This window comes from Pelophylax lessonae (assembly GCF_965119305.1).
Source record: "Pelophylax lessonae genome assembly, chromosome: 7".
Classification (NCBI taxonomy): domain Eukaryota; kingdom Metazoa; phylum Chordata; class Amphibia; order Anura; family Ranidae; genus Pelophylax; species Pelophylax lessonae.
The window spans coordinates 275279216-275304215 of NC_138774.1; positions in this window are offsets into that span (position 1 = coordinate 275279216).

Consider the following 25000-nt stretch of genomic DNA (forward strand, 5'->3'; position numbering starts at 1 on the left):
GATCACATGGATCTACTATGTAGATCCGTTGATCAGTGTCCTTACAGCTCAAGCCACAGCCAATCACAGTAGAAAGCACGCCCCTAGGGACACACACAGCCCCTCCCTCCCAAATAAAGTTAACCCCTTCACTACCAGTGTATTTTTACAGTAACAGTGCATATGTATAGCACTGATTACTGCAGTAATGTCACTGGTAACCCCAAAAGTGTCAAAAATGTCAGTCAAGGGTCCGATCTGTCCGCCCCAATGTCGCAGTACCGCAAAAAAAATCGCAGATCGCCGCCATTACACGTTAAAAAAAAAACACCAAAAATGACAAAAATCTTTCCCTTTGTTAGTAAACGCGATAACTTTTGCGCAAACCAATCAAAATACGCTTTTTGCGATTTTTTTTACCAAACATAGGTAGCATAAAACAAATTGGCCGAAAATTAAAAAAAATTTTGATTTTTACATTTTTTTTTGGGAAATTTTATATAAAAAATTTGAAAAATATTGTTATTTTTGCAAAATGTACGCTCTTTTTTTGTTTATAGCGCAAAAAGTAAAAATCGCACGGGTAATCAAATACCACCAAAAGAAAGCTCTGTTTGTGGGAAAAAAAGGACGCCAAATTCGTTTAGATACAGCGTCGCACGACCGCGCAATTGTCTGTTAAAGTCACGCAGTGCCGAATCGCAAAATACCCCCTGGTCGTTTAGCAGGAAAATCCTCCGGGGCTTAAGTGGTTAAAGAAGTCAAAAGTTTGAACATCATATTGTTTTTTATTATTTCAAATGCAGCTTTTATTTATACATACAGTAGCATTTTTTTTTCGTATGCGCTGATAATACACATGTTTTGAGCTTCATGAAACCTGCCATCTACTGTTCTGGCAGTGGTAATTTTTATAATTGTAACGAGTAACTATGCAGCACAAAAAAAAAATATCGGAGTAGAAGTATTGAAATCATTGAAAAAATGTAGTGAAGTAAAAGTGGAAGTAGGAGAAAAAAATTCTACTCTAGGAAAGTACAGATACCGCCTTTCGGCACTTAAGTACAGTAGTGAAGTAGTTCTACTTAGTTACTATACATCTCTGCGTACACTGAAGATCAGTATTAAAGTCCTATTTTGTGTGTGCTCATCAAACATCTAAATAATACTGCTTTTGTGTTTTTTTTCCAAAAAAAGTGCACTAAGGCATGCTAACATTGTAAGGAAATAGAATAATTTTTTGCATGTCTTGGTGTTGATCAGGCAGGGAATCTTAGTGGATTTACCAAACTGGGAGCTCAGTTGGGTTATAATTAAAAACGTCTACTGATTCCTATCTGTCTTAGAAGTGATCAGTGGCCAGGTCCATGTGGCAAGAGGAAGGGATCGCAGCCAGGACCAAGACAAGGGGTGGGCAGGAAGGAAGATTGCCCTGGGCGCAATGGTTTATTGCAGGGATGGGGGGGCCTTGACACTAGCCTTAAGGGAAGGGGGGCGCAGTTTGGCATCCTTGCCCTGGGCGCTGGATAACCTTGTCCCGGCACTAATCACAGTATTACCCCAACCCAAGTCTACTTTAACCACCTGTTTGCCAGGTCCATGTGGCAAGAGGAAGGGATCACAACCAGGGCCGAAACAAGGGGTGGGCAGGAAGGACGATTGCCCTGGGTGCAATGGTTTATTGCAGGGATGGGGGGGGGGGCCTTGACCCTAGCCCTAAGGGAAGGGGGGCGCAGTTTGGTATCCTTGCCCTGGGCGTTGGATGACCTTGTCCCTGCACTGATCACAGCATTACCCCAACCCAAGTCTACTTTAACCACCTGTTTGCCAGCAATGTCCCCCTCCCATCCATACATGCAATCCCTGGCTCTAATGAACTGCTGGCAGAGCCAGGTCCGACATGGAAGGTAGAAACCAATGCTCCTGCTCTTGAGAGTTGCTGGCAGCTAGGTCTGTGGAAGAGCGGCTCCCCTTATTTAGCCACTGTTTCGGCTGTGCTGCCGCTCCAAACCGGTCAAGGAAACCCAGATAGACTCTGAGTGCCGGTTCACATATATGCAATGCGGGAACCCTGTGAATCCACTGCGGGTTCCCGCATCGCATTCAAATTGCAGGCAGTTCACACTGCCATATGCAAATCGCTGGGGGTGTCAATACACAGTTAACGACACCCCCAGATCAGTTCGCATATCGCAGTGCGAACTGACAGTTCAGACATAAATCGGATCGCATTGGTATGAACACCCTTGCGATCCGATTCTGGTGCGGACCCAAAAAAGGGTCCTGTGCATGTTCTTTCTGAATCCGATGCAAATTCAGCCTTACAATCTGTGTGACTGAATTCGCACCGCACAGACATTGCATGTGATTTGCAGAGCAGTGCGCTCCAAATCACATGTGATGTCTGACACCACTATAGTGTGATTCGGGGCTCAAAACGATAAAAATACAGAGGGCGCACCAGCCTAGCGCATTACCTTTGCAACAATTTATTTAAAAAAATACATTTCTGTACATCATACTCACAAGCGAGATGACTTGTTCAAGCGTGATATAAATATATATATATGTGTGTGTGTATATGTATATATATGTATATACTGTATATATGTATATGTGAAACAGTCCACTAACTGTCCATGCAGCATGCTCTACTGATTAGAGACAGTTGTGGGATGTAACTCTCCATATGAAGCTGACGTGTTTCGAGGGTGACCCCTCTTCTTCAGAGCTGGACTTGGAATACAAGTAGCTGGTCTTTAAATGATAAGAATATCACATGGCCTCCGATACAGACCCCTCCCTCAAAGGGCGGGCCAATAGAATTGGATCATGTAGTTTGATAAAATTCAATGCATATGTATACACTCATAATGATAATAATAAAAAATGAATGAATGAGATTCAAATAAAAATAAAAATTGTAATTATTATTATTTTTATTTGAATTTTATTAATTCATTTTTTTTATTATTATCATTATTAGTGTATACATATGCATTTAAATTTGGTGGACTGTTTCATATATATATATATACATATATATATATATATATATATATATATATATATATATATATATATATATATATATATATATTCCTGTATAGGTGTCCAGCTCACAGGCGGAGTGATATCAGATGCACTCTGCCTGTAAAAGGAGGAGCCATACACAGGAAGCAGCGGCTTTGCTCTATGCTGCAGCCACATGCTTCCTCCCAGGCTCAGCCACAGACAGACAGTGCCTACAAGCAAATCTCTGCAAGTACCCACTATTATTGCTATTACCGCATACTGTGTGCGTGTGTGTATATATATGTATATGTATATATATATACAGTATATATATATATATATATACATGTATATATATATATAAAATATCGGTATCGGCATTAAAAAAACGATATCGGTCGATCACTAATATATATATATATATATATATGTATGTGTGTGTGTGTATATATATATATATATATATATGTCAGAATATTTTTTTTCATGTTTAACTCCTCTAAAACCTAGGTGCGTCTTATGGAGCGAAAAATCCGGTAATATAATTTGACATGCAAGAATATAACTATCACCATTTTATTCTCCTGGGTCTTTGCTTTCAGAAAAGATAAACTGTTTGGGGGGGGGGGGGGTGAACTAATATTCTGGCCTAAAATGTGCATTATAGTATGTGTGCAAAATTGGAAAAAATGAATTTGGTAGCAAGGTGGTTAAATGGGTTTTACCCCTTGGAGCCTAGGCCTTTTTCTGACATATGTTGTTTAGAAGTTAAAATCAGTATATTTTGCAAGAAATTGACTTAGAACCCCAAAACATTATATATATATATATATATATATATATATATATATATATATATATATATATATTTTTAGCAGAGACCCTAGAGAATAAAATGGCAATCATTGCAATATTTTATGTCACACTGTATTTGCGCAGCTCGCACCGCGACCTCGGAGTGGCCGGCACGGACTTCATATCATTGAAGTCAATGCAGGTCGCTCCGGGTCGCCCCAAAGAAGCTCCGGACCCTTTTTCTAAGTCGGAGCGACTTGTGTCGCTCCTATTAGAACGGGTCCACAGCTTCTTTATGGCAGGCGACCTGTCAGACGACCAGGTCGCCCCACAGGTCGCCCCAGTGTGAACGGGGTCTTAAAAAAATGTTTTTATTGCTATCACAAGGAATGTAAACATCCCTTGTGACAGTACTCTTTATGGAGGGAACTGGGGTTTGAAGACCCCAAACCCCTCCTCTGCATCTAAAAGTATTCAAAACACATTTAAAAGTTTGGCTGTTTTGAACGCTGTCATTTTTTTAATAAATCTGGTGCCTTTAACGCTCCAGTAACCTGTAGTGATGTCATGACATTGCTTCCAAGTTTTTACATTGGAGACCTGATCAGAGCCAAATCCAGCTTTGTTTGGGCCATCGGCCAGCCGGCAGGTGTGCCAGCTTGACGCTCGGGTCTCTTGGTGGGACGGGAGACCCGGACGAGCTGCGGAAGGCGGTGGGAGGGTCGTCCCCTCCAACTCCTTGTAATGACAGCCGAGCGGCTGCTCAGCCGCATCGGTTGCCGTTACAAGAAAGCCGACCGTCGGTTCTAAACAACAGTACCGGGGTGATGCCTCTAGCTGCAGACATCACCCCGGTAAACCCCCTGAAACAGAGGCCGCATATTTGCGTTCCATCGACGTGAAGGGGTTAAAGCCTTATTTTTGTTCCTATTAAAATAAAAAAAGAGGTTATACTTACCTGCTCTGTGCAATGGTATTGCACAGAGCGGTCCCTTACCAGCACTGTCCACTCCTTCTTCCCATGAGTGCCCCCACAGCAAGCCATGTGCTATGCGGGTACCCATGCAGGTGCACTCCCGAGCAGGGCTATGTGCATCCATAGAAACACACCGCTGCTCCCTCCTAACAGGATTTAACTGACAGAAGCAGGAGCTTATAGCTCTCACTGCTCTGTCACCTATAATACAATGCTGGTGTAGCACCCTTGTCCTAAGCAGGGTTTCTAGGGTAGCACCCTCCTAGTCAGGTGCTAGATAGACATATAGTTTGGCATTTTCGGCTTAACAGGAAAGCAGCAGGAAAACCATAATCATCTGCTTATCAGAGGAGCTTGATCTTTAGTTAGGCCTGTTCAGTGTGTTCAGTGTGTATTCATCTGGTCTGAGGGAGTGTCCCCACTGCGTCCAATAGGGATTCCTGTTGGACAGTGGAGGAAACCTGGCCAATGATACACAAGCTTTTGTAACCATCTCAGTGGGTTGACACCTGAAGAGGTGCATCATGGGATTGGAAATAAAAGCGGAGAGCACCTGAGGCAGAGTGGTGGGAGCAAAGTCCCAGGAGGAGGTGGACGTCTGTCTCTCCTCCAGCTGCAGTGAGGAAGGTGGTCCAGGCAGTCGGCCTAGGGACCAGGGGTTAAGCTGAGCTGCAGAAAGATCCAGTGTGCTGACCAAGTGGAGCTGCTGGGCAGAATACTTCTGGAAAAACTGTAACATTAGTACTGAAGGATCTGCCCAGGGGTCTGCCTAAGAGAGGGGACCACTCCAGAGAGGACAAGGGGATCCAGGAGCCAGCTAACCAGGAGTTATACAGTAAAGGGGGTGCCAAGTGTTCAAGCCCTGAAGATTAGGGGTTAAAAGGGGGCGCCAGGAAAGGCCCCGACGTTGTTCAGCAGTACAGTCTACTTTAAAGGATAGCTACCTCAGGAAAGGAGTACCTCAGGAAGCTAAAAGGGACTCTTTCACAACCAAGGGCAAAGTTAATTAGCGGCCTAGCTGAGACTAGTTCAATCAGCGTTAACCAGCGTCAGTCAGCGTTAACCAGCGTCACTCAGCATTTTTCTTTATCGTCCCTGCCTTTTGTGTATAGTTCAGTTCAGTTGGAGTATCACATTCATTCGTTCTCCTATCCAAGTTCCTAATAAAACATAAAAACCAAAGATCTGGACTGGTCCTTGTTTGAGGTAAAAACACTTGGAAACATGTCAGAATGTTCTATTGTTGCTAATGGTAACCCAGGAGAACCCACACACAGCAGCTCCCAAGAATCTGATGTGCAAGCTTTAAAATTTTTGTAGGCCAACACCAGAACGGCCGATTGTTCGCCAGTCAGTACAGAATTCGGCCGACAGACAGCAGATTAGCAAGACTGGGCATGCTCAGAAAAGAAAAAACACACGGAAAGTTAACCATCACATGACATCACTTCTGCAGTCGGCTGTTGTTGGCCGACAAAATTCATGTGCAGTCTTTTGCAGTTTTCAACAGACACGACAGCCCTGGACAAAAGACGGCCGTTCGTTCGGCCGACGATCGGTACGTGTGTACAGGGCTTTAGTTGTGCTAGGTGGTAGCTAGCCTGGCTGATTTATAGTCTTTGTGGTCATTGGATTTCCCTCCTAATCCTGGTTTGGCTGTATTTCTCCCTGCTGTCAGTAGGTGGCAGTGTTAACTTTGGCATTAGTGTGATAAATTACAGTCAGTCAGGCTATGAATATGTATGTTACTGGTAGCCGAGCATGCTGGGAGAGACTATTTGGAGGAAGTCAGGTGATCTGTCTCTTACCACCTGTACTGGGTAGGTGTGTGAGGAATTGCTGCTGCTGGGTAGGCCTAAAAGCCTGAGGCCTAACCATGTGCTCGGGGCTCTGTAAGGGAGAGCCTGCATACTGCTTGGAAGATTGAAGGAAAGGAGGAAGAGCTGAGATGGAGTACCAGAGGTGACTCTGCTATGGACCGGGGAACCATGGAGACTATGGGAAAGCATCCAGAGAGAATCATCCTCAGAGTTCCTGCACCTTCCGTGAGTTACCTGCTGTTGCTATAGGAGACAGCTGATGCCACAAAGTACAGATAGCTACAGGAGACTGGGCCCAGGGGAGAGGAGTTGCCTCCCAGGTCAGTCCAAGTTTAAAGGTTATTTTTCTGTACTGCTGCCTGCCTATTCTTCATTTTGTCTAAGGAGTCTGCCAATCTTCAAGGGTGTCCTGTGCCCTACCCCTCTCTCCCATTTTGTTCCTGTTTTGAGAAATAAACTTTTTGTTTAACCAATTGCCGACCGATTACTGCATATTTACTGCGGCAGTGTGAGGGCTACATCGGTCGCTTGGTGGCAGCTAGGAGGCGAGCACGTGCCGCTGGCGGCGCGCTCCCGCCCCCTGATCGTCAGCAGGGAAGCCGATGCAGCGGGCAGGCGGCTCCAATTGCTGCCTGACACCCGCAATCGCTCCCCGCCCAAAGAGAGAAGGACGGTCAGCTGTTGTAAACACGGCTGACGGTTCTTCTCTCTGGAATGATCACAGAGCGCCTGTGATCCTTCTATATAGGATCACTCTATGGTCATTTCACAAGCCACGCCTCTCCACAGTTAGAAACACTCCTCTAGGCTCACATTTAACCCCTTGATCACCCACAATGTTAACCCCTTCCCTGCCAGTGTCATTATTACAGTAACAGTGCATATTTATAGCACTGATTACTGTAGTAATGTCACTGGTCCCCCCAAAAGTGTCAAAAATGTCAGTTAGGGGTCCGATCTGTCCGTTGCAATGTCGCAGTCCCGCAAAAAAATCGCAGATCGCCGCCATTACTAGTTAAAAAAAAAACAATAAAAATGACAGAAATCTTTCCTGTAGTTTGTAGACGCAATAACTTTTACGCAAACCAATCAAAATACACCTTTTGCGATTTTTTTTCTTTCTCTCCCTCTTTAGGCCCTGTAGTGTTCAGCTCGTAAAACGCTCATCTCTGAAGTCCCAAAACACCCAACAAGCAAAATCCCATTCATTTCAATGGCCCCTATATGAGCGTTTTGTCTCCTGAAGCAAAACGTGTGAAGCTCACAAAAGAACATGAGCTTCTTTTTTGGCAGATTACATTAGTTTTTGTTAGATGTCAATGCCTGCCTCCAAACACCTGCAAAAAAACGCCTGAAAAAACGCCTGAAAATTGCCCAAAAAAATGCATGAAAAACGGCAAAAATAACACCGGAAAACGATACGCTCAGGTGTGAATAAAGCCTTACCCCCTCCCTCTGTTCTTCTCTATCATTTCACTATTCGAGGGCTCTCCCCCCCCCCCCCCCCCCCACGTATTTTCTACTCTTTTTTTTCTCCCCCCCTTTTTGTCTATTTTTTTTTTTTCAAGATATTATGGTAGATGGAGGGTCTCTCTCTAATAACTCTTTTTTAGAGCGTTTTTCAGCTCGTAAAACGCTCATCTCTGAAGTCTCAAAACGCCCAACAAGCAAAATCCTATTCATTTCAATGGTCCCTGTTCACATCTGAGCGTTTTATCCCCCGAAGCAAAACTCCTGTAGCTCAGAAAAGTACATGAGCTTCTTTTTTGGCAGATTACATGCATTTTTGTTAGATATCAATGCCTGCCTCCAAACACCTGCAAAAATTGCCTGAAAAACGCCCACAATAATGCCTGAAAATGATACGCTCAGGTGTGAATGGAGCCTTACCCTCTCCTTCTGTTCTTCTCCATCATTTCACTGTTCAGGTGCTCGCCTCCCCCCAACTTATTTTCTACTTTTTAATTTCACCCATCCCCCCCCCTTTTTTTCTTCTCCATCATTTCACTGTTCAGGTGCTCGCCTCCCCCCAACTTATTTTCTACTCTTTTTAATTTCACACATCCCCCCTTTTTTTTCTTCTGCAACATTTCACTGTTCAGGTGCTCGCCTCCCCCCAACTTATTTTCTACTCTTTTTTATTTCCCCCTACCCCCCCCTTTTTTTTTCTTCTTTTTCTATTTTTTTATTTTTTCAATAAAGATATTATGGTAGGTGGAGGGTCTCCCTCTAATAACTCCTTTTAGGCCCTGTTCACACCTGAGCGTTTTTCAATTTGTAAAACGCTCATCTCTGAAGTCTCAAATTGCCCAAAAGCAAAAACCCATTCTTTTTAATATCCCCTGTTCACATATGAGTGTTTTGTCTCCTGAATGGCGCACATTAATGAGGCTGAATGGGTTCGTAGGCTGCTCATGCCCACTTGAAATAACAGGCATTCACACAACAATTTTTTTTAAATTGCTGAATAGTAAGTATGGCAGCAAACACAGTTTCATGCACACAGGGCATCGAAAACGCCACTTTTACAGGCATTTGACTTTTTTTTTTTCTGCCTTAACCACTTTTGGACCGGAAGGATTTGCCCCCTTAATGACCAGGCCATTTTTCGCGATTCGGCACTGCGTTACTTTAACGGACAATTTCGCGCTCATGCGACGCTGTACCCAAATAAAATTGATGTCCTTTTTTTTCCCCACAAACAGAGCTTTCTTTTGGTGGTATTTGATCACCTGTTAGATTTTTATTTTATGCACTATAAACAAAAAAAGAGCAACAAATCTGAAAAAAAAAACAAAACAACATGTAACACCCTTATTTTAAAGCAGGGTTTCTATTAAAATTTAGTTTGCTGGGCAGTAACTAGCTTGGCTGATATTAATACTGTGGGAAATTTAACTTCTTCTTAATCTGGGTTTGGCTGTGATTCTCCCTTCCGTCAGTAGGTGGCACTGTTGCCTCTGAAATTAGAGTGAGAAATACAGTTAAACAAGCTATTAATATCTATGTCTCTCTTAGCTAATTACAGTGTGGCTGGGGCATGCTGGGAGAGTCTATTTAACTGAGGGGAGGTCCAATGATCGGCCTCTTGCCGCCCGGACTCCTTTGGGGTGGGTGTGTGCTGCTATGCTGCTGCTGGCTAGGCCTGAAGCCTGGGGCCTAGCCACATGTCTGGGACTCTGCTGAAGAGAGCCAGGGATCTGCATGAAAGAGAGCATCCACAGAGATCCAGCAACCTTTGTGAGTTACCTGCCTGTTTAATATAGAAGACAGCTGTCCAGCCAGTACAGACCACTAAAAGAGATTGGATCTAGGGGAGAGGAACTGCCTCCCAGATCAGTCTGAAGTTTCATGGATACTGAAAGGGACTATACTCAGGGGAGAGGAGTTTCCTCCCAACACAGTCTGAACTTCAAGGTCTGTTATCCTGTACCGCTGTCTAAGGCTAGATTCACATGTGGGCGTAGCGGATCGCGGGCAGAATCACCGCGATTCTGCCCGCGATCCGGAAATCATTGCAAATCGCGGGACGCCTGTGCGATGCCCGTGATTTGCAATGGCATCCCAAAAGCTGTGCGATGTTGCCGCAATTTCCACCTGCTGAATCGCGGTAACATGGCGCAAACAAAATCGCGGGGCGCATGACGCCCAAAAAAGGTACAAGAGCTTCTTTGGGGCGTCATGTGTCCCGCGATTTTGTTTGTGCAATGTTACCGCGATTCGGCAGGCGGAAATCGCGGCAACATCGCACAGCGTTTGGGGTGCCATTGCAAATCACGGGCACTGCACAGGCGTCCCGCGATTTGTAATGATTTCCAGATTGCGGGCAGAATCGTGGTGATTCTGCCCACGATCCGCTACGCCCACATGTGAACGTAGCCTAAGTGCCTGTCAGTTTTGTAAACGGAGTCTGCCAATGTGACTGTTCGCTAAGGGTGTCCTGTGCCCTACCCCTCTCCCCCTTATCTTATTTTGTCCTGTTAAGAAGAAATAAAACTCTTCTGTTTCAAGCATAAAAGTGACTGGCGCCCATCGTTTCTTCTACTTGTATCATTACCCACCATGCCTGACAATCCACACCCAAAGGAGGTATGTAGGCCCTCTCTACCCCTGAGTGTCACCACCAGGCCCTAGGGGGTTCCAGGGGTCCGCTACAAATATTTTTCACATTCTGCTATATAACATCCCCGCCCCAAAAAAAAATTTAAAACCACATTTTTTCATCCTTTTAGGCCAATTTGTATTCTGCCAGATATTTTTGGTAATAAAAATCCCAATAAGTGTATATTGATTGGTTTGTGCAAAAGTTATTGTGCCTACAAACTAGGGGAGAGATTTATGTCATTTATTTTTCATTTATTTTTATTTTTTTACTAGTAATGGTGGCGGATCGGACCCCTAACTGACATTTTTGACACTTTTGGGGGGATCAGTGACATTACTACAGTAATCAGTGCTAAAAATATGCACTGTTACTCTAATAATGACACTGGCAGGGAAGGGGTTAACCCAGGGGTGATCAAAGGGTTAAATGTGAGCCTAGGGGAGTGTTTTCTAACTGTATGGGGGAGGGACTTGTGAAATGACCATAGAGACCTGTGATCCTAGATAGGAGGATCACAGGCGCTCTGTGATCATTTCAGAGAGAAGAACGGTCAGCTGTGTTTACAACAGCAGACCGTCATTCTCGCTTGGCGGGGAGCGATCGCTGCCACCGGCCCTGTGGATGGGCATCTCTGCTGCCTAGTGGGGGCAGGCGTGCTACTCTGGCGGTGCGCGCTCGCCCCAGGAGAGCTTCCGCGAACCGCCGTATAGCCGAGCCAGCCTGCTGCAGTATATCTGCGGCAGGAGCTCGGCAAGTGGTTAATGTCCCTTAATGTTTGTCTAAGGGGTTGATTTACTAAAGACAGCAGAGCTTCTGCTCATTTACTAAGCTCTGGAGCAAATGCTCTTCCAGGGTGCAACTGCCCTTTGCAAAGTGCACAGTCCATTTGCCTTTAGTAAATCAACCCCTGCGTCCATGCATACATTGGCATTTAGAGGCAGAAAAAGAAAGGCACCAACAGCATGTTCAGGAGAGGAGTGTTTGGGCAGAAAAAAAATGACAAGCTTGCAATAACGCTTGCGCGTTTAGGCGAGTTTGCAAATTTGTGCATTAATGCATTATAATGGCCAAAAAAAAAAAAAAAAAATTCTAGCCCAGGGGTGTCAAACTCAGTTTCATCGCGGGCTGCTTCACTATTATGGTTGCCCTCAGAAGGCTGGTTGTATCTGTAAGACTAGATGTCCCTCCCTTACATCACAGTGCATCCTCTTTACCTTGTGCTGCTACCAGGAAGAAGCTGGGGGCAGAGCTGGGAAGCAGGAAGTTCAGGGTCTGGAGGAGGGCTGGAGTCAGCTATTCTGAGACCAGGGGGAGGCAGAGACAAGGGGGTGCAGGATCTGTAGGAAGGGTTCTGTCCTCCTCTCTGCTGCCGACTGCTGATGCGGGGAGAGACGAGCCTCTCCATTGCTGCATAAAGATGTGCAGGTTCTGCCAGAGGAGTTCTGTCCCCCTCTCTGCTGTTGACTGCTGAGACAAGGTGGAGGCAGAGATGAGGGGAGTGCCACAGGTGCAGAAGAGATGTGAGGACCATATGAAATGACCTGGCGGACCAGATTTGGCCCGTGGGCCTTGTGTTTGACACGTGTTCTAGCCAATAGGTACACTAACACCAAACGCGTATAAACGCACATTGACATGCATGCAGAACTCATCTTTAGGAGCATTTTTTCAGCTGGGGGGAGTGGGAACCATGAATGCCAACATATACTGTGACATACTGAAGCAGAGAATGATCCCCTCCCTTCAGAGACTGGGCTGCAGGGCAGTATTCCAACATGATAACGACCCCAAACACACCTCCAAGATAATCACTGCCTTGCTAAAGAAGCTGAGGGTAAAGGTGATGGACTGGCCAAGCATGTCTCCAGACCTAAACCCTATTGAGCTCTGAGGCAACATGTCTTCTTTGGGACAAGTTGTTTGCTGGCGCTTGAGCAAACTTGTCTGGCTTGCGGGGGTTAACAGTCTCTTCAGGGGCCCCTTGCACTCGGGCACCCCCCACCAAAGAGACCTCAGACCTGCTCTCCTGAGGTAGCAAGCAGCACAAAGTTCCTTTACTGGCCCGTTGGCCCAACAGAATCTTCACAAAGTATCTTTGTAAAAAAAGTCTCTCTGTAAATTATTCTCCTCTTCAGCCCGATTGCCCAAACTACTCTGCAGAGTGTATTTTTAACCTGAGGTGGTAAATGATCCTGGCCCGATGGCCCAAACGATCTCCATTTTTGCACAGTATAGTATCACTAGAGTCCTACTTTTACAAGGGTCTCTTTTTGTAAAGTTGGAGGGTTGGCCTTCTTGGTGAAACCACCCAGCGGTGGCAGTTGTAGATTTCCCAATCCCTTTTGAAGGGATAGAAGGGAAAGGGGTATTGGAAATAGGGCTTGGGCCCTTTAGCAACAAAAGTGGCACTTTGAACAACAACTTTACATTTTACACTCGGGCTCTCCAGCCCATCTTCTTCCTCCATAAACGTTATACACAGTCTCTGAAAAGGTTAACATCCTCAGCAGTAGTAGTTGGGATGCGGAATCCAGACAACCTTCCCCTCAGAGTCTCTGACACGGATGGACCAAGCCTGGCCAGATCCATTTGGGCGGTGGACTTCCACACGGTCAATGTAGATAGCCCGCCCAAAGTTCCAAGTGGCCTTTACAGACTGAAAGGTTTTCCACAATTCAGGCTTCGACTGGTTGCGGAGGGGTTTCGGGATGTAAAGAAAGTCCCACACAGCCTTGTCACACCAAGCCTCTCTCCTGGCTTCGATCTCCAGCATAATCTCTCTAGGAGCATAAGGATCGTCATATCCATATTCCAAGGCCACCTTTCTCTGTATCAGCCGTTGCAGTCTGGAGAACCAGGGGAGGGTTTGTCTGTTGCCTCTCCCAGGCGGGGAATACAGGGTCTCCGTTTTGATGATGAGGGAGGCATAGGCCTCATTTTGCTCCCGAGCCCGGGCATAGGTTCGAGGTGGGGATAGATCTGGGACCCATGTAGAGTAGGCCTCACAGAACCCCAAAATCTTGGCACACTGTCTACGTACCACAGTATCCCTGGTCTCCTCATCAGGAATGCTAGGACTGGCTGAACTGCTCCGTTCATCTGACCCCCAGTCCCACTATGTCTCTTCCTCTGACCTCCAGACACCAATCCCCTCCTGCAAGGATCCATAGCGATGCTGAAAGCTAGGAGACCCCATGTCAATGGCCCTGGCCTCTTCCTTACTGCTCACACTCTATACCGCAGGCCATCGACTCCCCTTTGCCATTGTATCTGCCACTGCAGGCTTCTGTGAATCAGGTGGCCGCTCCTCGGTCCTTACTACCTGCATGCACATAGCCTCTATAGTGTGGGTCTCCCTCACTTGGCACACTGTAGTACCAGGAGGTGCTACTGGTCCTGGCCCCAGCAAAATCTTGAGTACTCCTCTTCCTCTGCCCACAGGGATTCCCGGTTTAGAAGCCGACAGGGCTCGAGTGATCCCAGTCTCCCACAACACATTCATTCTCCTGGGCTGACCGTCACTCCTCTCTGCCCTCAGCAGCAGCTCCATGCCTCCTCCGGTACACAACGCCAGCCGTCCATTGGGCACAAGTCATACCCCAGTGTCCCACAGGGTCGACATCGGCATTCCGGTCCGTCAACACCTCAGATAGCCCCTGAGCTCCAGTTCACTCTGGCACCTCTGGCACTCGCCATCTTGCTCCTTCACACAAGTGTCTCCCTCTCAGCTACACCCGAAAGTGGAAGTAATTTGTAGGCTCCTTCCCTCCTTCCGGATTGGCTGTTCTTTGGCGGCATCTCCGCCCACAACTCCAGATTAGCTGATTCTCTGACGGTGGCTCCTCCTGCTAGGCAGATCTCTTCAGCGCACGATTTCTCACGCAGTACAGTAACCTCTTCACTGCCCCTCTGACTCAGCTCAGCCAGCATGAAGATCACTGTACAGCAGATAGTGCTCCTCAATCCGCATGCATCCGCCATCCTTGTCTGTACCTGGGCCTTAGTTGCACCTCCATCTCGCCTTGCCAACTGATCTCCCTTGCTACTTTGAAGAATTGTCCCGCTGTCAGGCATTGCACGGCCGACATTTCTCTTGATAGCACCTCTACAGACAACATTCATCATACTGTCTTGGAAAAGTGTCCCGCTGTCATAAATTGCAAACATTTTTTTCACAGCATCTCCTCCAGGATTACTCTCTCCACTATTTTGAAAATTGTCCCGCTGATATATACTGCATGGTCGACATTTTCCTCCATAGTGCATGTCTAAACATGGCCCCCGACACACCGATCCACGTGCCCTGGGCCGTTACTTTCTCCATCCACACTTGCACCAGTCACTGTAAAGCAGACACAGTCCTTTTGTACAGTACGATGCATCTCTTCTCCTCTAACTCTCCTGCACATTTCTTGAAAGAACAGATTACAGTTTTGATAAAAGTCCATCCGTTGCCGTTGGCAACCATCACTGTGAACTTGACTATTCTTCCCACTCTCCCTAACTCCTGTAGAACAGGCATCATTCTCCTCCTTGGTACTCCAGCACATTTCTTGAGAAAGCATGACGTTCTGTTTCAGAATTTCTCGGCCATTGCTGTTAGCAACTGTTGCAGTAACCCAGGGCGACATCCCGGACGAGCCCCCAAATGTAGCACTGCCCCCTTAAGAGCTGCTGGTTTTACACACTTTTGGATTCCCCTGGGTTACCCCTAGCAATTGCTTGCAGAAATCTTAGCACTTTACTTTGTTGGCTTGTCAATAAACAGTCTAGGGGTTGTTTTTGTGGTTTTATTTTATATTGGGATGGGAGAAGGGATGAGGGGGATACTCCAACAATCGAACTATTCACAATGTTAAGGACATCTGATTGAGAATGTGGCAAGGCCGCTGCTTCATCCTGGCACTAGATGAATCTGAGGTACTGTAAATGTTCCTTTAGGTTTTTCTCTTCAGGGCACACACCTTGCACCCTCTTTCCTTTCCTCCAGCTGACACCTGTCCACTGACTACACTACTCTGGAGTGGCCCCCTTCCTGGGCAAGCCCTTAGGCTGGATCCTCTGTACTCACAATACTTTCTAGGTTTCTAGGCTTTCTAGGGTTTCGCAATGCCTCAACTCCTCTAGTCAGCTTCTCCTGGACCTGTGGGTTCTGCTCCACACTTCTGGCTCACCAGGCCAACTGCCCGTGACCACACACCACCTACTTCAGAAGAGGAGGCAGCACCCTCCTTCCGGGACTCTGCTTCCAACCAAAGACCTTGCGCACACATGCCCCTGGCTTTTTATATCCCACCCCACAATGCACCAAGACAGCAGTCTGTGCCAATCCCTGGGGTTGTATCAAAAGCCTGTGTCTTCATTGGCCAGGTTTCCTCCACTGTCCAATGTGCCTCCCCATTGGGCACAGTGGGGACACTACCTCAGACCATATGAATCACACACTAGGCACACTGAGCAGACCTAACTCACAGATCCTGCTCCCTGGTAAGTAGAGTGCAATATAGAATTTACCTGCTGCTCCTCTGATAGGCAGACAGAGCCAAAAACTATACTCACTCTCTAGCACCTACCTAGGAGGGTGCTAACACTAATAATCACAAATAAAAAAAAATGCAAAAGTTTCAGGTGATTTCGACAACAGAAGATATTTACAAGTGAAATAGGTGCGATCAATATTTCATAACGCACAGTTAGCTTCCTGCCCATTTAAACTCAACTGAGCACTGAATTGCGTAGGGGTACTTTGTAGGGCGATCAACTGTGTTATACTGGAGGTCACACAGCTGTAAAAAAAAAAATATATACACATAAAAAACATACACATATACAAGTTTTTTTTTTTTTTTAATGCAAATCTGAACACAGCTACATTGTTTTCAATAGAGCCAGTCACACAGGTGAATAAACATGCACTGCATTCATAGCCGTAACACACAATCCAAAATTCTGCATCTAAGAATGTGCGCTTTACGCGCTTACACGTATAAACGCATGTTTGCAAGCGCGTAAGTTAAGTCTAAACAAATTATCAATATCATTATCTTGTACGCATATGCGTCTTTATGCCTTTAAAAGCATGTACATGCAAGTATTTTATTGGTCATTACGCAGGAACTTTTCTTCTAGAAAACATGTGTAATAACATCAGTAAAATTTTTACAGCCGTGTGAATGAAGCCTAATGGTATAAAAGCAGTTTGGAATTCACATGCGAATTATGAAACATGCTGATCAAAACTTTTACATAATATTCGTCCAATTGTTTGGATGACTGGGAAAACAGTCCTGAGCCTTATTGATGGAAGGCCATATACTGTAGATGGAATAGGACAGACACATATTTGTTTGCTTCTCTAAATCTTAAAGTGTTACTAAACCCAGGAGCCTGCATTCACTATAGCTCAGGCATGTCCAACCTGCGGCCCAGAACTGCAGGCAATGCGGCCCACTGCCCCCTGCCAATTTTTTTTTTTTTTGCTGGGGAGGAAGGAAGTTGAGTCGGGGGCACAGCCACAGAGGCAGCCTCTGAGGGTATCATCCACCAGCTGTGTTAAATTAGTGCTGGGGGGGGGGGCGTTTTATTACTTATATACCTTAACTATAGTATATATTTTATATGCGGCCCGAGAAAATTTCTCTACACTCAATGTGGCCCAGAGAAGCTATAGCTGGTCTCCCCAGGATCCTGCATTCACTATATCTGGTCTCCCCGGGATCCTGCAGTCACTATATCTGGTCTCCCCAGGAGCCTGCATTCACTATATCTGCTCTCCCCAGGAGCCTGCATTCACTATATCTGCTCTCCCCAGGAGCCTGCAGTCACTATATCTGGTCTCCCCAGGAGCCTGCATTCACTATATCTGCTCTCCCCAGGAGCCTGCAGTCACTATATCTGGTCTCCCCAGGAGTCTGCATTCACTATATCTGGTCTCCCCAGGAGCCTGCAGTCACTATATCTGGTCTCCCCAGGAGCCTGCAGTCACTATATCTGGTCTCCCCAGGAGCCTGCATTCACTATATCAGCTCTCCACAGGAGCCTGCATTCACTATATCTGGTCTCCCCGGGAGCCTGAATTCACTATATCTGGTCTCCCCAGGAGCTTGCATTCACTATATCTGGTCTCCCCAGGAGCCTGCAGTCACTATATCTGCTCTCCCCAGGAGCCTGCATTCACTATATCTGGTCTCCCCAGGAGCCTGCAGTCACTATATCTGGCCTCCTACAGTACACAGAACATGTAAATGCAATTGTTTTAGTAATTATATATTGCTAAATACCTTTTCTCATCAGCTGTATATAGCATAGCTCCCAACTGTCCCTCTTTCCTCCTCATTTGTCCCTCAATTTGGTCTGATCTCTATAGTTTTTAAATAAAATGCACTTTTTATCTTTCAAAAAGTGTTTCCCATTGCTAAACCTTTTCATCCAATTTCTAAATGGCTGCATTTGTAAATTCCAAAAGCCAATATAAACGAACAGTGTGAACAGTGTGATGGTCAGTGGGAAGTACGCTCCTTACACTGGTGGTCATTGTGAAGAATTACCTCCTTCCAAATAGCTAAAAAGATCAATGGTGTCATTGGGAATTTACCTGAGAAGTAGAAATTGCCCATTGCTCAAGGAACCCCTAGCAACCTCTGGAGGAACCTTAGGGTTCCATGGAACCCTGGTTGAGAAACCCTGGTATAGATAGATATACAGTATAGAGCAGGATTTCTCAACCAGGGTTCCTCCTGAGGTTACATAGTTACATAGTAGGCGAGGTTGAATAAAGACAATAGTCCATCCAGTTCAACCTGTGTAGGTGTGTGTGGCTGTAATCATCTAACATAGCCCTTAATGTCCTGATCTTTGAGATGTAAGTCTAAGAGTCTTTTGAAAGCCACCATACTTCCCGCAGAAACCACCTCTTGTGGTAGAGAATTCCACAATCTTGTAGCCCTAACAGTAAAGAACCCTCCTCGTTGCCTGAGGTTAAAACGCTTCTCCTCTAATCGCATTGTATGTCCTCGAGTCCTCATGCAATTCCTTCGAATTAACAGCTTTTTTTCTAAGCTGAGATCCCCATTAAGATATTTATAAATTGCTATCATGTCCCCCCTCAGACGTCTCTTCCCCAGGGAGAATAAATCGAGCGATTGCAGCCGCTCTTCATAGTTAAGGTCCTCCAACCCCCTAATCAGTTTAGTTGCCCTTCTCTGGACTCTCTCCAGCTCCAACACATCCCTCCTGAGGACTGGCGACCAGAACTGGACAGAATACTCCATATGCGGTCGGACCAGAGTTTTATAAAGTGGAAGGATTATAGTCTTATCTCTGGAATACATCCCTTTCTTTATGCATGCTAATAATCTGCTGGCTTTGGCAGCTGCCGCTTGACATTGCATGCTGTTGCCTAATCTATCATCAACCAAGACTCCCAGATCCTTCTCCATTTTTGATTCCCCCAAGGGTTCCCCTCCTAACGTGTATTGTGTTTTTATGTTTTTAGTCCCCAAGTGCAAAACCTTACACTTCTCCACATTAAAACTAATTTGCCATGTCGTTGCCCACTCCGTTATTTTGTCCAGGTCATTCTGTAGGATATCTGCTTCATGCTGTGCAGTTATTGCCCTGGCCAATTTTGTGTCATCTGCAAAAACTGATAACGAACTACTGATCCCGTCCTCAATGCTGTTTATGAATAAATTGAACAAGGTTGGTCCCAGGACTGAGCCTTGGGGGACCCCGCTTACCACCTCAGACCAGTCTGAGTATGCGCTGTTTATTGCCACCCTTTGGACACGCCCTTTTAGCCAGTTCCGTATCCAAGAGCAAACCCTGCTGTCGATACCTGCAGACCTTATTTTATAAATTAAGCGCTTGTGGGGAACTGTATCAAACGCCTTAGCGAAATCCAGGTAAACCACATCCTCTGGTCTGCCCTTATCTAGCTCACAGCTCACCTCCTCGTAGAATGTTAAGAGATTGGTTTGACAAGAACGCCCATTTGTAAACCCGTGCTGATTACTGCTGATGATGTTGTTGTCTTTAGCAAACTCTACGATATAGTCCCTTATCATCCCCTCCAGAACTTTACATATTATTGATGTCAAACTGACAGGCCTATAATTTGCTAGGGGTTCCTTGAGCAATGGGCAATTTCTGCCTCTCAAATAAGCTTCCAATGACACCATTGTTCCTTTTAGCTATCTGTAAGGGGGTAATTCTTCCCAATGATGACAAGAGAAAGGAGCATTCTTCCCACTAATGTGTCATGAGTTGTAGATTTTTAATTTGTAGCAGGGGTTCCCTGAGACCAAAAATTTATTTCAAGGTTTCCTCTGTGTTGAAAAGGTTGAGAAAGGCTGGTATATACCATAGCACAACCATAGCTACCAATAACAGATGCAACAAACCAAAATAAAGGGGGGGGGGATTTATAATGAAAGTTATAAAATATATAAGGGGGTAAATAATGGAAATAACTTCAGCAAACAAACCCCTTCCTTCTTTTTTAGGCTTTGTTTTATAATAGGGATGAGCTTCGAGTTCGAGTCGAACGTAAGTTCGACTCGAACATGGGGCGTTCGTGTGTTCGCTGAATACACAAACAAATGGGGCCGTTCGTGGGAAATTTGCCCCGCCGCCACTTCTGAAAAATAGAAAAGAAAAAAAAAAGAACGCTCCCGGCACTTCAGACGCCTCTGGCGTAAAGAGTTGCTGGAGCAGTGACAGCTCTTTTATAGGAAAGGGGCGGGGACACCACCTGGTGGCACCGCCCCTTCTGACGTGAAATCAGTAATTTATTCACTGCACCTGAGCAGTGCATTATGGGGCGCTCGTGAGGTCAGATTACTATAAAAGAGCTGCCAAACTCAAACAGCTGATTACGCAGGAAGTGTCTGAAGAGGCAAGAGCTTCTTTTTTTTTTTTCTCAGGTGCGGTGGCAGGTGACGTGATTGATGACGGATTTACATCAGGGGACACTATTTTTTAATAAAGGACTTGTCAAAAACTAGCTTTTGTTTTTATTTTTTGTACACTTTTTTGGTGAATGGGTAGGTGTACTATGTACCCCATATCAATTCACATGGGGGGGGGGGCGGGATCTGGAGGCCCCCTTGCTAAAGGGGCCTTCCAGATTCTGATAAGCCCCCCACCAGCAGACCCCCACAACCACAGCTCAGGGTTGTCGGGAAGAGACCCTTGTCCCCATCAACATGGGGACAAGGTGCTTTGGGGGGCACCCCAAAGCATCCTCCCCATGTTGAGGGCAAGTTGCCTGGTATGGTTCAGGAAGGGGGGGTGCTCGCTCGTCCCCCCCATCCTGTCAAGCCAGGCTGCTTGCTCGGATAAGGATTTGGTATGGATTTTGGGGGGGACCCCACGCCATTTTTTTTCAATTTTTTATCTGTTTTGCTGGGAGCCGACAATACATTACAGCTGCGAGCAAGTTTAAATTAAATTTTTTCCTTTAGAAATATCAGTATTGCTGCAGGCTCCATACATCGTACAAATGCGCCACTTTACAGGCACATTAAGGGGACCCCCCATGCATGATATTTAAAGGAATTTTTTTTTCATTTTTATTGTTTCACTTTAAGCATTATTAAAATCACTGCTCCTGTAAAAATGATTGTTTTTAAAAAATGTTTTCATTGATACATGTTCCCCAGGGCAGTCCCCAGACAACCATACACATTTTTTTGGGCAATAACTTGCATTTAAGCCTTTAAAATGAGGACTTTTGATTTTTCATGTTCGAGTCCCATAGACTTTAATGGAGTTTGCATGTTCTAACGAACTTTTCCCCAGTTCGCGTTGTTCTGGTGCGAACTGAACAGGGGGGTGTTCGGCTCATCACTAGGTTATAACAGACCTTTAAGCCTTCTTTAACCTAAACTAGTAGATAAAATGACATAAAAGCTACTCAGAAGCGCTTACCCAAAAATATTTAATTTTGTTGGTAAGTATTTTGGCGTTTTCACGCATATTACACTATATTAGTTGCATTTTTCATATACATTTTGTTTTAAGTTTACCAATCCTTTAAATATCTGTCAAAGGGCGGAAAAAGGGAATGGGAACGGTGTAGTAACTCGATATGGATATTTACGGACTCTGTGAACTTTCTTCAGTATGTCTGTCCGTCAGCTCTCAGAAGTTTACAAACTGTGCCTCGAATTTTCCTTTGCGAGCACTCCCGCGGCACACTGGGTAATAGATTGCAGACGTCGAAGCATCTCGCAGAATGGGCAGAGAATGCCCAGGGGCAACGCGTATTAGTAGCAAAATAGGTCACATAACTAAGCACGACCCCGTGTCACCCTGTGTTTTGATTAACCTTTTTAAAGTACAAAATGACAAGTTTAACTAAAATGATTAAATAATAGCCCATTCGGCTGTGTGCTTCAGGATGTCCGTGGCAAGGCGGCAGTGGATTAGCGGCTGTGCGGGGGAGGGCGGGGATCATGCCCTCAGATCTTTTGTTTCTTTTGCGCTATGACAATTTCAAAAGTAAGCCTGAGCTTAATTAAATGGGGAAAAAAAAAAATCCAAAACTAACATGGGAAATTGATTAGAAATACAAATATGGATACGTTAAACGGAGTATTAATGGGGTGCAAACAAAACTCAAAACAATACGAAACTTCCAGATCAGCCGCAGTTCAGAAAAGACAGAAAAAAAAAAAAAGAATAAAGAAAACAATGAACTACATATGGGACCCACACGTCTCCAGATGGAAGAAAAATGTGTTTATGTGAAACCATGTTTGTTCTATAATGGCATATTGTACAGAAAAAAAAAAAAAAACGATCAACGCTATAAAAACAGAAAACGTTTAGGAAACGTTGTTGACTGTAATAGACACTGCTGGGGGTCAACATGTATTTTTCTGATGTTTGTATAGATGCCACTACCAACTGCCGAACTGCAGCAGTGCCACCGTTCAAGGACAGGGAGTGGAATGGGTCATGTGATCTCTCATTAACTGCCATTTTATTTTGCATTTCTGACTTCAATTGTTTTTATTTATGCGTATGTTATATATTCATGCCAGTTTGAAGCTAAACTCTAGAAAAATATAAAAATAATTCCTGCAAAAGCATTCATTACAAAATCCTTAAATATAATATAAAAAAAAAATATATATATATATATATATATATATATAACAGGGAGTGGCATGGGTCAAATGAGCTCTCATTAGAAGAATATAAAAATAATTCCAGCAAAGCATTCAGTACAAAATCCTTAAATATAATATATATATATATATATATATATAAAAACAGGGAGTGAAATGGGTCATATATATGAGCTCTCAGCAACTGCCATTTTATTTTGCATTTCTGACTTCAATCGTTTTATTTATGTGTATGTTATATATTCATGCCAGTTTGAAGCTAAACTCTAGAAAAATATAAAAATAATTCCTGCAAAAGCATTCATTACAAAATCCTTAAATATAAAATAAAAAAATAAAAAAAAAAAATATATATATATATATATATATAACAGGGAGTGGAATGGGCCAAATGAGCTCTCATTAACTGCCATTTTTTTGCATTTCTGATTTCAATCATTTTTATTTATGTGTATGTTATATATTCATGCCAGTTTGAAACTAAACTCTAGAAGAATATAAAAATAATTCCAGCAAAGCATTCAGTACAAAATCCTTAAATATAATATATATATATATATATATAATATAAATAAAACAGGCTGTGGAATGGGTCATGCGAGCTCTCATTAACTGCCATTTTATTTTGCATTTCTGATTTCAATCGTTTTTATATATATATATATATATATATATATATATATATATATAACAGGAAGTGAAATGGGTCATATATATGAGCTCTCAGCAACTGCCATTTTATTTTGCATTTATGACTTCGTTTTATTTATGTGTATGTTATATATTTATGCCAGTTTGAAGCTAAACTCTAGAAAAATATAAAAATAATTCTAACAAAGCATTCATTACAAAATCCTTAAATATATATATATAAAACAGGGAGTGGAATGGGTCATGTGAGCCCTCATTAACTGCCATTTTATTTTGCATTTCTGACTTCAATTGTTTTTATTTGCGTGTATGTTATATATTCATGCTAGTTTGAAGCTAAACTGTAGAAAAATATAAAAACAATTCTAGCAAAGCATTCATTACAAAATCATTAACTAAAATATAATACAATATAATATAATATATATATATATATATATCTGTAAAACAAAACAGTGGTGGAATGTATTGTGAGCTCTCATTAACTGCCATTTTTTTTGCATTTCTGACTTCAATCATTTTTATTTATGTGTATATTCATGCCAGTTTGAAGCTAAACTCTAGAAAAATATAAAAATGATTCCAGTAAAGCCTTCATTACAAAATCCTTAAAGTGGAACTTTAGGCTAGGAATGAAAATTGGTGGAAAGGCAGGATTTTTTAATGCATACAAGACATGCTTTGTCTCTTCTGCAGTAAAGGCTTGTTTTTTTTTTTAATTTTTTTTTTTAATTTTTTTTTATCACCAAACATGTTATACTTACCTACCCTGTGCAGTTTGTTTTGCACAGAGCAGCCCGGATCCTCCTTTTCTCGGGTCCCTCTTCCCTGCTCCTGCCCCTCCCTCCTGAAGAGTGCCCCCACAGCATCCAGCTTGCTATGGGGGCATCCGAGCTGAGTCACAGCTCCCTGTGTACATTAAGACATGGAGCCGTGACCCGGCCCTGCCTCCTCTCTCTCCTGATTGGCTGATTGAATTTGATTGACAGCAGCAGGAGCCAATTGCGTCGCACTGCTGTCTTAGCAAATGCTGTCTTAGTCCGGGGTAGCTGAGACATTCCTGCAACATCGCTGGATAAAGATGGGCTCAGGTAAGTATTAAGGGGGCTGAGGGGGGCTGCTGTACACAAAAGGTTTTTGTTTTTATATCTTAATGCATAGAATGCATTAAGATTTTAAAAAAAACCTTCTGCCTTTACAATCCCTTTAAAGCTACTTACCTGCCTGTTCGCTCCTGTACAGGGAGCTGTGCTTGTGCAGCTCACTGCACAAATTCGGCAGTGCCGCAGTTGACAGAACCCCTGCACATGTTTGAGAATACCGTCATCATAACAGGGGATTGAGACCCGGAAGCCAGCTGCCTGAAGATGTCAGCGGCCGAGTTCCGGGGCGACAAATCACTAGATTGAAGGTGAGTATAGTTCCGCTTTAAATATATTCATATATACAGCAAGCATAAGTATCTGAATCTGCTTTCATATCAGCCTCCTGCAATCCCCTGCACAGCAGTGGCCACTAGGGGGGA